Source organism: Crinia signifera, chromosome 5 (assembly GCF_055691185.1).
Source record: "Crinia signifera chromosome 5, ASM5569118v1, whole genome shotgun sequence".
Lineage (NCBI taxonomy): Eukaryota > Metazoa > Chordata > Amphibia > Anura > Myobatrachidae > Crinia > Crinia signifera.
In genome coordinates this window covers 116,793,728-116,803,175 of record NC_139221.1, presented here as the reverse complement: position 1 = coordinate 116,803,175, position 9,448 = coordinate 116,793,728, and the positions used below count along the sequence as shown (strand labels likewise).

The window sequence follows — 9,448 nt, the reverse complement described above, 5'->3', positions numbered from 1 at the left end:
GTGGTTTGGTCAACGTGCACACTAGGGCCACATATAGGATATTTATGAAAACAAAAGAATTGGGGGAATCAATTTTTAGTCACATTTCTCTAGTAAAATCTACTGTGTTCCTTTTTTTACATTTTGGTATTTTTCACAAAAAAACACAGACTGTATCGACCAAAATTTACCACTAATTTGAAGTACAATGTGTCACGAAAAAACAATCTCAAAATCACTGGGATAAGTAAAAGCAAAAAAAAGTTATCCCAACTTAAGTGATACATGTCAGATTTGAAAAAAAGGGCTCTGTCAGGAAGGCAAAAACTGGCTCTGTCAGGAAGGGGTTAATCACACCATTTGGAATTTTGGACCCCTTCACAATTTTAAACGGAAACAATTTTTTGAATCTAAAATCAAGCCGCTTTTAAACAGGAGATTTTGAAAATGTTTTACCTTTGCACTTTGGACCACGATTATGCGCGCCACCTCCAAAAAGCAATGTTCACATCCAGGCTGCTAGGCTAGCACAGGAAGTGATGTCACAATGGTCCGCTTGCGATGTCACAATGGTCCGCTTGTGATGTCACAATGGTCCGCTTGTGATGTCACAATGGTCCGCTTGTGATGTCACAATGGGTCGATTGTGATGTCACAATGGGTCGATTGTGATGTCACAATGGGTCGATTGTGACATCACAATCAACCCATTGTGACATCACAATTGCAGCAAAAAGCTCAAAACAAAAGCTGTCTGCCAGGAGGCTAAAATTTTGAGCCAGAACTGCATTTTTGTGTAAAAAAATGTAATTTTTCATTTGCACAGCCCAGTTGTATCAAAATTGGTGAAACCCCTGGGGGTTTGAAATGTACACTATACCCCTAGATGAATTCCCTGAGGGGTGTAGTTTGCAAAATGGGGTCACTTGTGGGGGGGTTCCACTGTATTGGTGCTTGGGGGGTCTTGCTAATGCGACATAGCACCCACCAACATTCCACCAGAATCTGAGCTGCAAAATCCAAAAATCACTCCTTCCCTTCTGAGTCCTGCCATGCACCCAAATGGTATTTTTTGGTCACATGTGAGACATTGCCGTACTCGGGAGAAATTGGGGCACAGATTTTGGGGTGCTTTTTCTCCTTCATTCCTTGTGAAAATGAAAAATTTTGAGCCAGAACTGCATTTTTGTGTACAAAATGTAATTTTTCATTTGCACAGCCCAGTTGTACCACAATTGGTGAAACCCCTGGGGGTTTGAAATGTACACTATACCCCTAGATGAATTCCCTGAGGGGTGTAGTTTGCAAAATGGGGTCACTTGTGGGGGGGTTCCACTGTATTGGTGCTTGGGGGGTCTTGCTAATGCGACATAGCACCCACCAACATTCCACCAGAATCTGAGCTGCAAAATCCAAAAATCACTCCTTCCCTTCTGAGTCCTGCCATGCACCCAAATGGTATTTTTTGGTCACATGTGAGACATTGCCGTACTCGGGAGAAATTGGGGCACAGATTTTGGGGTGCTTTTTCTCCTTCATTCCTTGTGAAAATGAAAAATTTTGAGCCAGAACTGCATTTTTGTGTAAAAAAATGTAATTTTTCATTTGCACAGCCCAGTTGTATCAAAATTGGTGAAACCCCTGGGGGTTTGAAATGTACAGTATACCCCTAGATGAATTCCCTGAGGGGTGTAGTTTGCAAAATGGGGTCACTTGTGGGGGGGTTCCACTGTATTGGTGCTTGGGGGGTCTTGCTAATGCGACATAGCACCCACCAACATTCCACCAGAATCTGAGCTGCAAAATCCAAAAATCACTCCTTCCCTTCTGAGTCCTGCCATGCACCCAAATGGTATTTTTTGGTCACATATGAGACATTGCCGTACTCGGAAGAAATTGGGGCACAGAGTTTGGGGTGCTTTTTCTCCTTCATTCCTTGTGAAAATGAAAAATTTTGAGCCAGAACTGCATTTTTGTGTAAAAAATTTAATTTTTCATTTGCACAGCCCAGTTGTATCAAAATTGGTGAAACCCCTGGGGGTTTGAAATGTACACTATACCCCTAGATGAATTCCCTGAGGGGTGTAGTTTGCAAAATGGGGTCACTTGTGGGGGGGTTCCACTGTATTGGTGCTTGGGGGGTCTTGCTAATGCGACATAGCACCCACCAACATTCCACCAGAATCTGAGCTGCAAAATCCAAAAATCACTCCTTCCCTTCTGAGTCCTGCCATGCACCCAAATGGTATTTTTTGGTCACATGTGAGGCATTGCCGTACTCGGGAGAAATTGGGGCACAGATTTTGGGGTGCTTTGTCTCCTTCATTCCTTGTGAAAATGAATAATTTTGAGCCAGAACTGCATTTTTGTGTAAAAAATTTAATTTTTCATTTTCACTGCCCAGTTGTACCACAATTGGTGAAACCCCTGGGGGTTTGAAATGTACACTATACCCCTAGATGAATTCCCTGAGGGGTGTAGTTTGCAAAATGGGGTCACTTGTGGGGGGGTTCCTAAATTTTAGCATCTTATAGTGCCTAGAAACCTACATGGTGCCTAAAAAATAATCTCATAAAAAGGAGGCTCCAAAATCAAGTAGGTGCTCCTTCTATTATGAAGCCTGTGGTTTGGTCAACGTGCACACTAGGGCCACATATAGGATATTTATGAAAACAAAAGAATTGGGGGAATCAATTTTTAGTCACATTTCTCTAGTAAAATCTACTGTGTTCCTTTTTTTACATTTTGGTATTTTTCACAAAAAAACACAGACTGTATCGACCAAAATTTACCACTAATTTGAAGTACAATGTGTCACGAAAAAACAATCTCAAAATCACTGGGATAAGTAAAAGCAAAAAAAAGTTATCCCCACTTAAGTGATACATGTCAGATTTGAAAAAAAGGGCTCTGTCAGGAAGGCAAAAACTGGCTCTGTCAGGAAGGGGTTAATCACACCATTTGGAATTTTGGACCCCTTCACAATTTTAAACGGAAACAATTTTTTGAATCTAAAATCAAGCCGCTTTTAAACAGGAGATTTTGAAAATGTTTTACCTTTGCACTTTGGACCACGATTATGCGCGCCACCTCCAAAAAGCAATGTTCACATCCAGGCTGCTAGGCTAGCACAGGAAGTGATGTCACAATGGTCCGCTTGCGATGTCACAATGGTCCGCTTGTGATGTCACAATGGTCCGCTTGTGATGTCACAATGGGTCGATTGTGATGTCACAATGGGTCGATTGTGATGTCACAATGGGTCGATTGTGATGTCACAATGGGTCGATTGTGACATCACAATCAACCCATTGTGACATCACAATTGCAGCAAAAAGCTCAAAACAAAAGCTGTCTGCCAGGAGGCTAATGGGTGTGCACACATGCCAACAGCAGAGGCGGAGCTCGTGTTAACAGCAGAGGCGGGGCATATGCAAATTCGAACTAACTCTGCTACCAAGAAATAAAGGCTGCAGTGTGCCCGCTTGTCTCCTAGGCAGGCCCAGGGGTGTGCAAGAGGTCAAGTTTTGGTAGGCCTAGGCCACCTAGCTAACAATCATGCAAGCATGCATACATGCATGCATCCAACAAAGCAGGCAGGCAGGCAGCTAGCTAGATAGCTTTGGGATGCTTATTGTAGAGTTGTGTGGTGTCAATGGTGCTGATCTCCACTACTATGTGTCCCCAAAATTTGGGTGCCGTGCTTTGCTCGGTCCCTATTCGGGTTATCGCTTCTCGGCCTTTTGGCACGATCTAGGTCGTTGTCAGGAGGTAGCGGGGGTCCTTCTTTGGAGGGGCCCCGGGGATTTCGAGGACTGATCGGAGAAAGGAGAGGAGAGGTGCCAGTCGGCTGGGTTTTTTTTGGACGGAAGGAAGGATGGCGGACGCCAAGAATACGATGCGGGTGAAGATGACCAAGAGCTACGGAAATGGGCGTTAAAGGTATTTGGTGGAGTTTCTCCTTGAGGAATTATGTGGGGTGCAGAGAAGAGAAATTTTTTGTGTGCAGGAAGTCCCATCTCAGAATTTCTTTGACGTTTCCTTTGTGGAAAAAGGGGTTTATGAACAGACTTTATGGAGCCTGAAACAGTTGAGGGATGATTCTGCAATGGAGGAGGTCGAGATTATACCTGCCTTAATTGAGGAAAGGCCGTTAACAGTGGATGTTTTCAACCCCTTTACAGAGCTAGAAAGAATTGTAGCCTTTTTAAGGCAGTATTGTTCAGAAATACGTGGAGGGGTAATGCAGAAAAATATCTTGGGCATTTTTAATGGTGGTTGTACCTTTTGGGTTCGATTGAAACCAGATGAGAAGGGTTTGCAGGGCCTGAAACACCCCCCAGGTTTTTTTTCGATTGGAGATTTCAGGGGCTACCTTTCGTACCCTGGACAGCCTGACTATTGCAGGAGATGCAGGAGATTTGGGCACCGCAAAGGAGACTGTAATAATGATCAAGCCTGCAGAAACTGACCCTGGTCATGATGCAAAAGATTGCAGAGTGCCCAGAAAATGTGACATTTGTGGGTTAACGGGCCATGTTGCTCGCAACTGTCCAAAAGTCAGTGAGGAGACAAAAAAAGGAAAGACTCCAGAGGAATATGCTGAGCGCAATGCTCGGGCACATGAGGAAAGAAAGGAGAAAGAAAAAAGGGAGAAGGAAGCAGAAATGAAAGAAAGGGAGGCGTTTGCTGAGTCCCTCCGCAAAACTGCCGATGAGGTTATTCTCATAGTGCAGGAGGACGAGGCAGATAGCACCCCGAAACTCCACCAGAACCCCCCCGGAGAAGAGCCCCAACAGTCCCAAGTGGAGGAGGGAGAGGGGGAGCTTGAGGACAGCGCGCCCGATATAACGGACGAGAGTTATGAACAGCGGGCGGGAGGTGAGGAAGACTGCTCCGTCATCTTCAGCCCCGCTAATTATAGCCCCGGCAACTGCAGTGTTATCAGCGGAGCACGCAGTCCGGCTAGCAGCGTCGGCACAGAGGGTGGTCAGAGTTCGGATCCAGATTTTCTGAACACCCCTGACGCTCTGAAGGGAGAAGAGCAGCAGAGGGCTGCAAAAAAGCCACGGATAGAGGACAGTAATACTGAGCCGGGTATGATGACGCACAGACAGATGCTTGCAAACTTACTGAAGATGGAGATAAAACTTATGTCTCCGGAGGAAATACAGCAAGAAGCCAGACGGAGGCATGAGGCAAATGAACGCTTTTGTGCATATGTGGCAGATGAGATGGCCAGAGGCATGAAGGACGGTGGAGTCTCTGATGAGATGTCCTGACGTGCTTTTGGGAGAAAAGAGTGAAAAATAAAAAATAAAAAGTGCTTAAATTGAGAATCAGAAAGTGGGAATAATTTCCCTAAATGTGAGAGGATGTAAATCAAGGGGGAGGAGGGCGGCAGTTTTTGAGTTTTTGGGAACATTAAGTGCTGATGTTATATCATTAAACATTAAGTGCTATATTTTTGCAGGAGTGTGGAATTTTTGAGGCTCCAAAAAAAGAGGAATGGAGTGGGGGAGATGCTATATGGAGTGGTACAAGAATAAATAAAAATGACGGCATAGGGGTGTTGGTGAAGGGTAGCAGAGTTAGTATAGAGTCTTATGAGGTGACAGAGCCAGGTAGATGTATGCTTGTGAATATAAACTATGATGGATGGTGTTTTAGACTGATAAATGTGTATGCGAGTGCTGATAAAAATGAGAGGAAAGGATTGTTTGAGAAATTGGCTTTGTATGTGGTTGGAAGAAAACCTGTTGTGATTGTGGGTGATATGAATTGTATGATAGATAGAGGGGTGAAAAGAGGAATGGGTGTGGTTAAGAATGATGTCAGGTGTGGTATGTTGAGGAGAATGATTGCAGATTTTGCACTGGTGGATGTGGCGAAAGAATGTTGTGTGGATGGACCAAAGATTACATATAGAGCGGATAGAGGTATGATTGAGTCACGTCTGGATTATATGTTTGCGTCTAAGGACTTCACGTGTGAAAGTTTTGAGCAAATGAATGTGTGTTTTTCAGATCATGAATGTATTAAGGGTGTGCTAGTGTGTAAGGATGGGAAAAAGTATGGAAAGGGGGTGTGGAAATTGAATGTTCAAATGTTAAATGAATAGGAGGTAAGAGATGGTTTTCAGGAATGTTATGTGGAATGGAAGAGGAAAAAAGGGAAGTATGCCAGTATCTTGGAATGGTGGGAATGGGTGAAAGGGGAATGTAAGAAGTTTTTTAAGAAGATTTGATATAAATTGGCTATAGAGAGGAGAGTGAGATATGAAAGGATGAATGAAAGGTTGGATTATTTGTATAGAATGAGAAAGGATGGTGCGGATGTGGCGGATGAAATAATTGAAGCTAGAAAGGAAGTGAGGATGGGAATGGAAGAAAGGGGCCGGCGAATTGTGTATGGTGCAAAAGTTGAATGCATGGAGAAAGATGAACAATGTAGTAGTTTTTTCTTTAAGAAAGTGTGGGGTAAAAGGAAAGATGTGCTTATGAGAGAAAATAGTGAAGAGGTGTTTGGGTGTGAGATGAGAAAAGAGGTGAAAGATTTTTATGAGAGTTTGTATGAAAGGAAGGTATGTGATGAGGATATGGAAAGTGAAGTTTTGAGTGTGATTGAGAAACAGGTGTGTGATAGTGATTGGGGAATGTTGAGTAAAAATGTGATTGAGGATGAGATTAAGGATGCAATGAAAGGTATGGCTAAAAATAAAATGCCAGGAAAGGATGGTTTACCAGTAGAGTTTTATGCAAAAGTGTGGGATGTGATCGGTGTGGATGTGGTCGAATTGCTGAAGTATATGTTTGAGAATGGGAAGGTAAGTGAGTCGATGAAAGAGGGTGAGGTGGTTTTGATTTATAAGAAGGGTGAAAGGAAGTGTGTGAAAAATTGGAGACCAATAACCTTATTGAATGTGGATTATAAAATGTATGCAAAGGTGTTGGCGAATCGAATGAGAGGTGTGATTGATCAAGTAGTGGATGAAGATCAAGTTTGTGCAGTGCCTGAGAGAAGAATACATGACAATCTGATGCTTGTGAGAGATATGATTGGAGACTGTATGAGCAGAAAGAGGAGTATGTATGTGATGGCTTTAGATTTTGAAAAAGCCTTTGATAGGGTGGCCCATGATTTTATGTGGAGAGTGTTGATAAGGATGGGATTTACGAGTGTTTTTGTGAGGAATCTGAGAAGTTTGTATGAGGGTGTGTCAAGTGAAGTGTTGATAAATGGGTTTTTGAGTGAGAGTTTTAGGGTCAGCTCAGGGGTTCGACAGGGGTGCCCGCTGTCACCGATTCTGTTTGTATGTGTGTTAGAGTCTTTGTTGTGTTTGATTAGGAAGGATAAAGTGATGAGAGGTATGATGATTCCGGGGATTGGTGGAAGATGTATGAAAGTGTTAGGTTATATGGATGATGTTGTGGTTGTGGGGGAAAATAAGGCGGCTCTGAACAGGGCAAAATTACTGATTGTTTTTTTTTTGTGGAGCGTCTGCCTTCAAATTAAATTGGGAAAAGTCAAAAATCAAAGTGTTTGGAGGGAAAGGTGTGGATGATGTGGGAAGTCAGTATGTAGAGGGAGGGATAAAAATTTTGGGTGTTGTGTTTGATGAGGATATGAGAGGGAAAGAAAGTTGGAATGATTTGGAGAAGAAAGTGAATGCTAGAGTGAGTTTTTGGAGAATGAGAAAATTGACGATGACTGGGAAAGTTTTGATTGTAAAAGCGATTGTGTTGCCAATGCTGTTGTATGTAGCAAATGTTTTTCTGCCTAATGTGATGTGTTTGAAAAGAATTAATAGAATGGTGTTTATGTTTTTGTGGGGTGGGAAGATGGAAAGACTGAAGAGAGAGCATGTGATGAAAGAGAAAAAGAATGGAGGTTTGAGTTTTCCAAATATTGAATTGTATTTAAAATTGAATGGGTTGGTGAGGGTGTTGAGTATGATAGGTAAAAGTAGTAAGGTGGCATGCATGATGAGATATATGGCTGGTGGAATGTTGTGTAGATGGAAGTGGTATGAAAGGAGAATAAGTGAACCGATTGCATTTGAGAGATGTCAGTGGTATGAGAGAATTAGTGCTTTTGTGAGAAAATGGGATTTAGGGAAGATGTGTAAGAATGAGTTGATGAATAAGAATAGAGTGATGCAAGTGGTGAGAGAGAGGGAAAGTATGTGTAAGATAGAAGGTCTGACTGGGAAAGAATGCGAGGAAGCATGGAAAAAAGTGAGTATGGATGGAATGAATAATAGACAGAGAGATTTAGTATGGATGAGTTTGCATGGGATATTGCCGGTGCGAGTGGTGCAGAAAAGGTGTGACCTTGTGAGAAAGGAGGATTGTCCGAGGAGTGAATGTAGAGGAAGTGAAAGTATTATGCATGTGGTATGGGGATGTAAGTATGCTAGAGATGTGTGGAGAGGAATGGATGGTTTGTGTAAGGAGCTGGGAGGTATTCAGAGGATAACTTGGAAGACTGCGATGTTTGGAATGGGTGCATGTGGGAAGGTGAGAGAGAGAATAATGTGGTTGCTGATGGTATGCGTTTTAGAGTGCTTGTGGGATGTAAGAAATTTGTATGTTTTCAAAAAAGAAGTGATTGAGAAGAATGAATGTATGAGAATGGTTTTGGGGAAATTGTATATGTGTTATGTGTGGGATAAGAGAGATGGGAATAAATGCGATGCAGAGGGTGCATGGAAACATAAAAAGTGGAAGCATCTTGTTAGTTTTAGATAGAGGGTGTGGGTATATGGGTTTAGATAATAGTTTTTTGTGTATAATATTTTGATATATGTGTTTTTTCTGTGTTTGGGTTTTACCCTGTTGTGGGGTATGTGTAAAAATTTGATATTTTTCGAAACATGATAAAGGTGCTTTTGGAAAAACGAAAAAATACAACGGTTGGAAACCATAAATGATGAGAGGAATGGTCTGTCAGAGTGAAGCTAAGGTGATCGCTGCTCTACGGAGTGACAGATCTTTCTAACCTGAATGGTTTAAAAAAAAAAAAAATCTGTTCTTATCAGTGTAATATCTGATATGCCCCCTATCTGGGGGCCATATATTAAATGGATTTTTAGAACCGGGACATGGAAGAAGAGCTTGCTCTGTCCACTCCATGCATTGACCTGGTATTGCAGTACTTCCAGGACCGGTGCACCTTTCCTAATCTGTCATCCAAAAATAGAATATTGCTATCCTTCAAATGTGCCTTTTTGCATCTGTAATGCTCTCTTTTTGTTGCAATTGTCATATGTGTCCCTTCTTCAATTGCTTTGGCGCTTTGCAGCACCTCTTTTATTTGCAAATGCATGCATTTTGTATTTTGAACCGTTGTGTATAAATATTTGGAAAGCTGGCCTACAGTATATCATTTGCTGTCTACTTCTTGTCTCCCTTATTTTTACTTCCAGGTATCAAGCTGATTTCATGGTTTGGGGCACTCCACGGCCAAA

At 42.3% G+C, this 9,448-nt stretch overlaps 1 non-coding gene across 1 annotated transcript; it reads left to right on the top strand.

The window, feature by feature from the left end:
• The first annotated feature begins 8,967 nt into the window (after positions 1 to 8,967).
• On the top strand, positions 8,968 to 9,158 carry LOC146006053 (U2 spliceosomal RNA). Its single transcript, XR_014444096.1, has one exon. It is a non-coding gene; the product is annotated as a U2 spliceosomal RNA (small nuclear RNA).
• Positions 9,159 to 9,448: the final 290 nt, after the last annotated feature.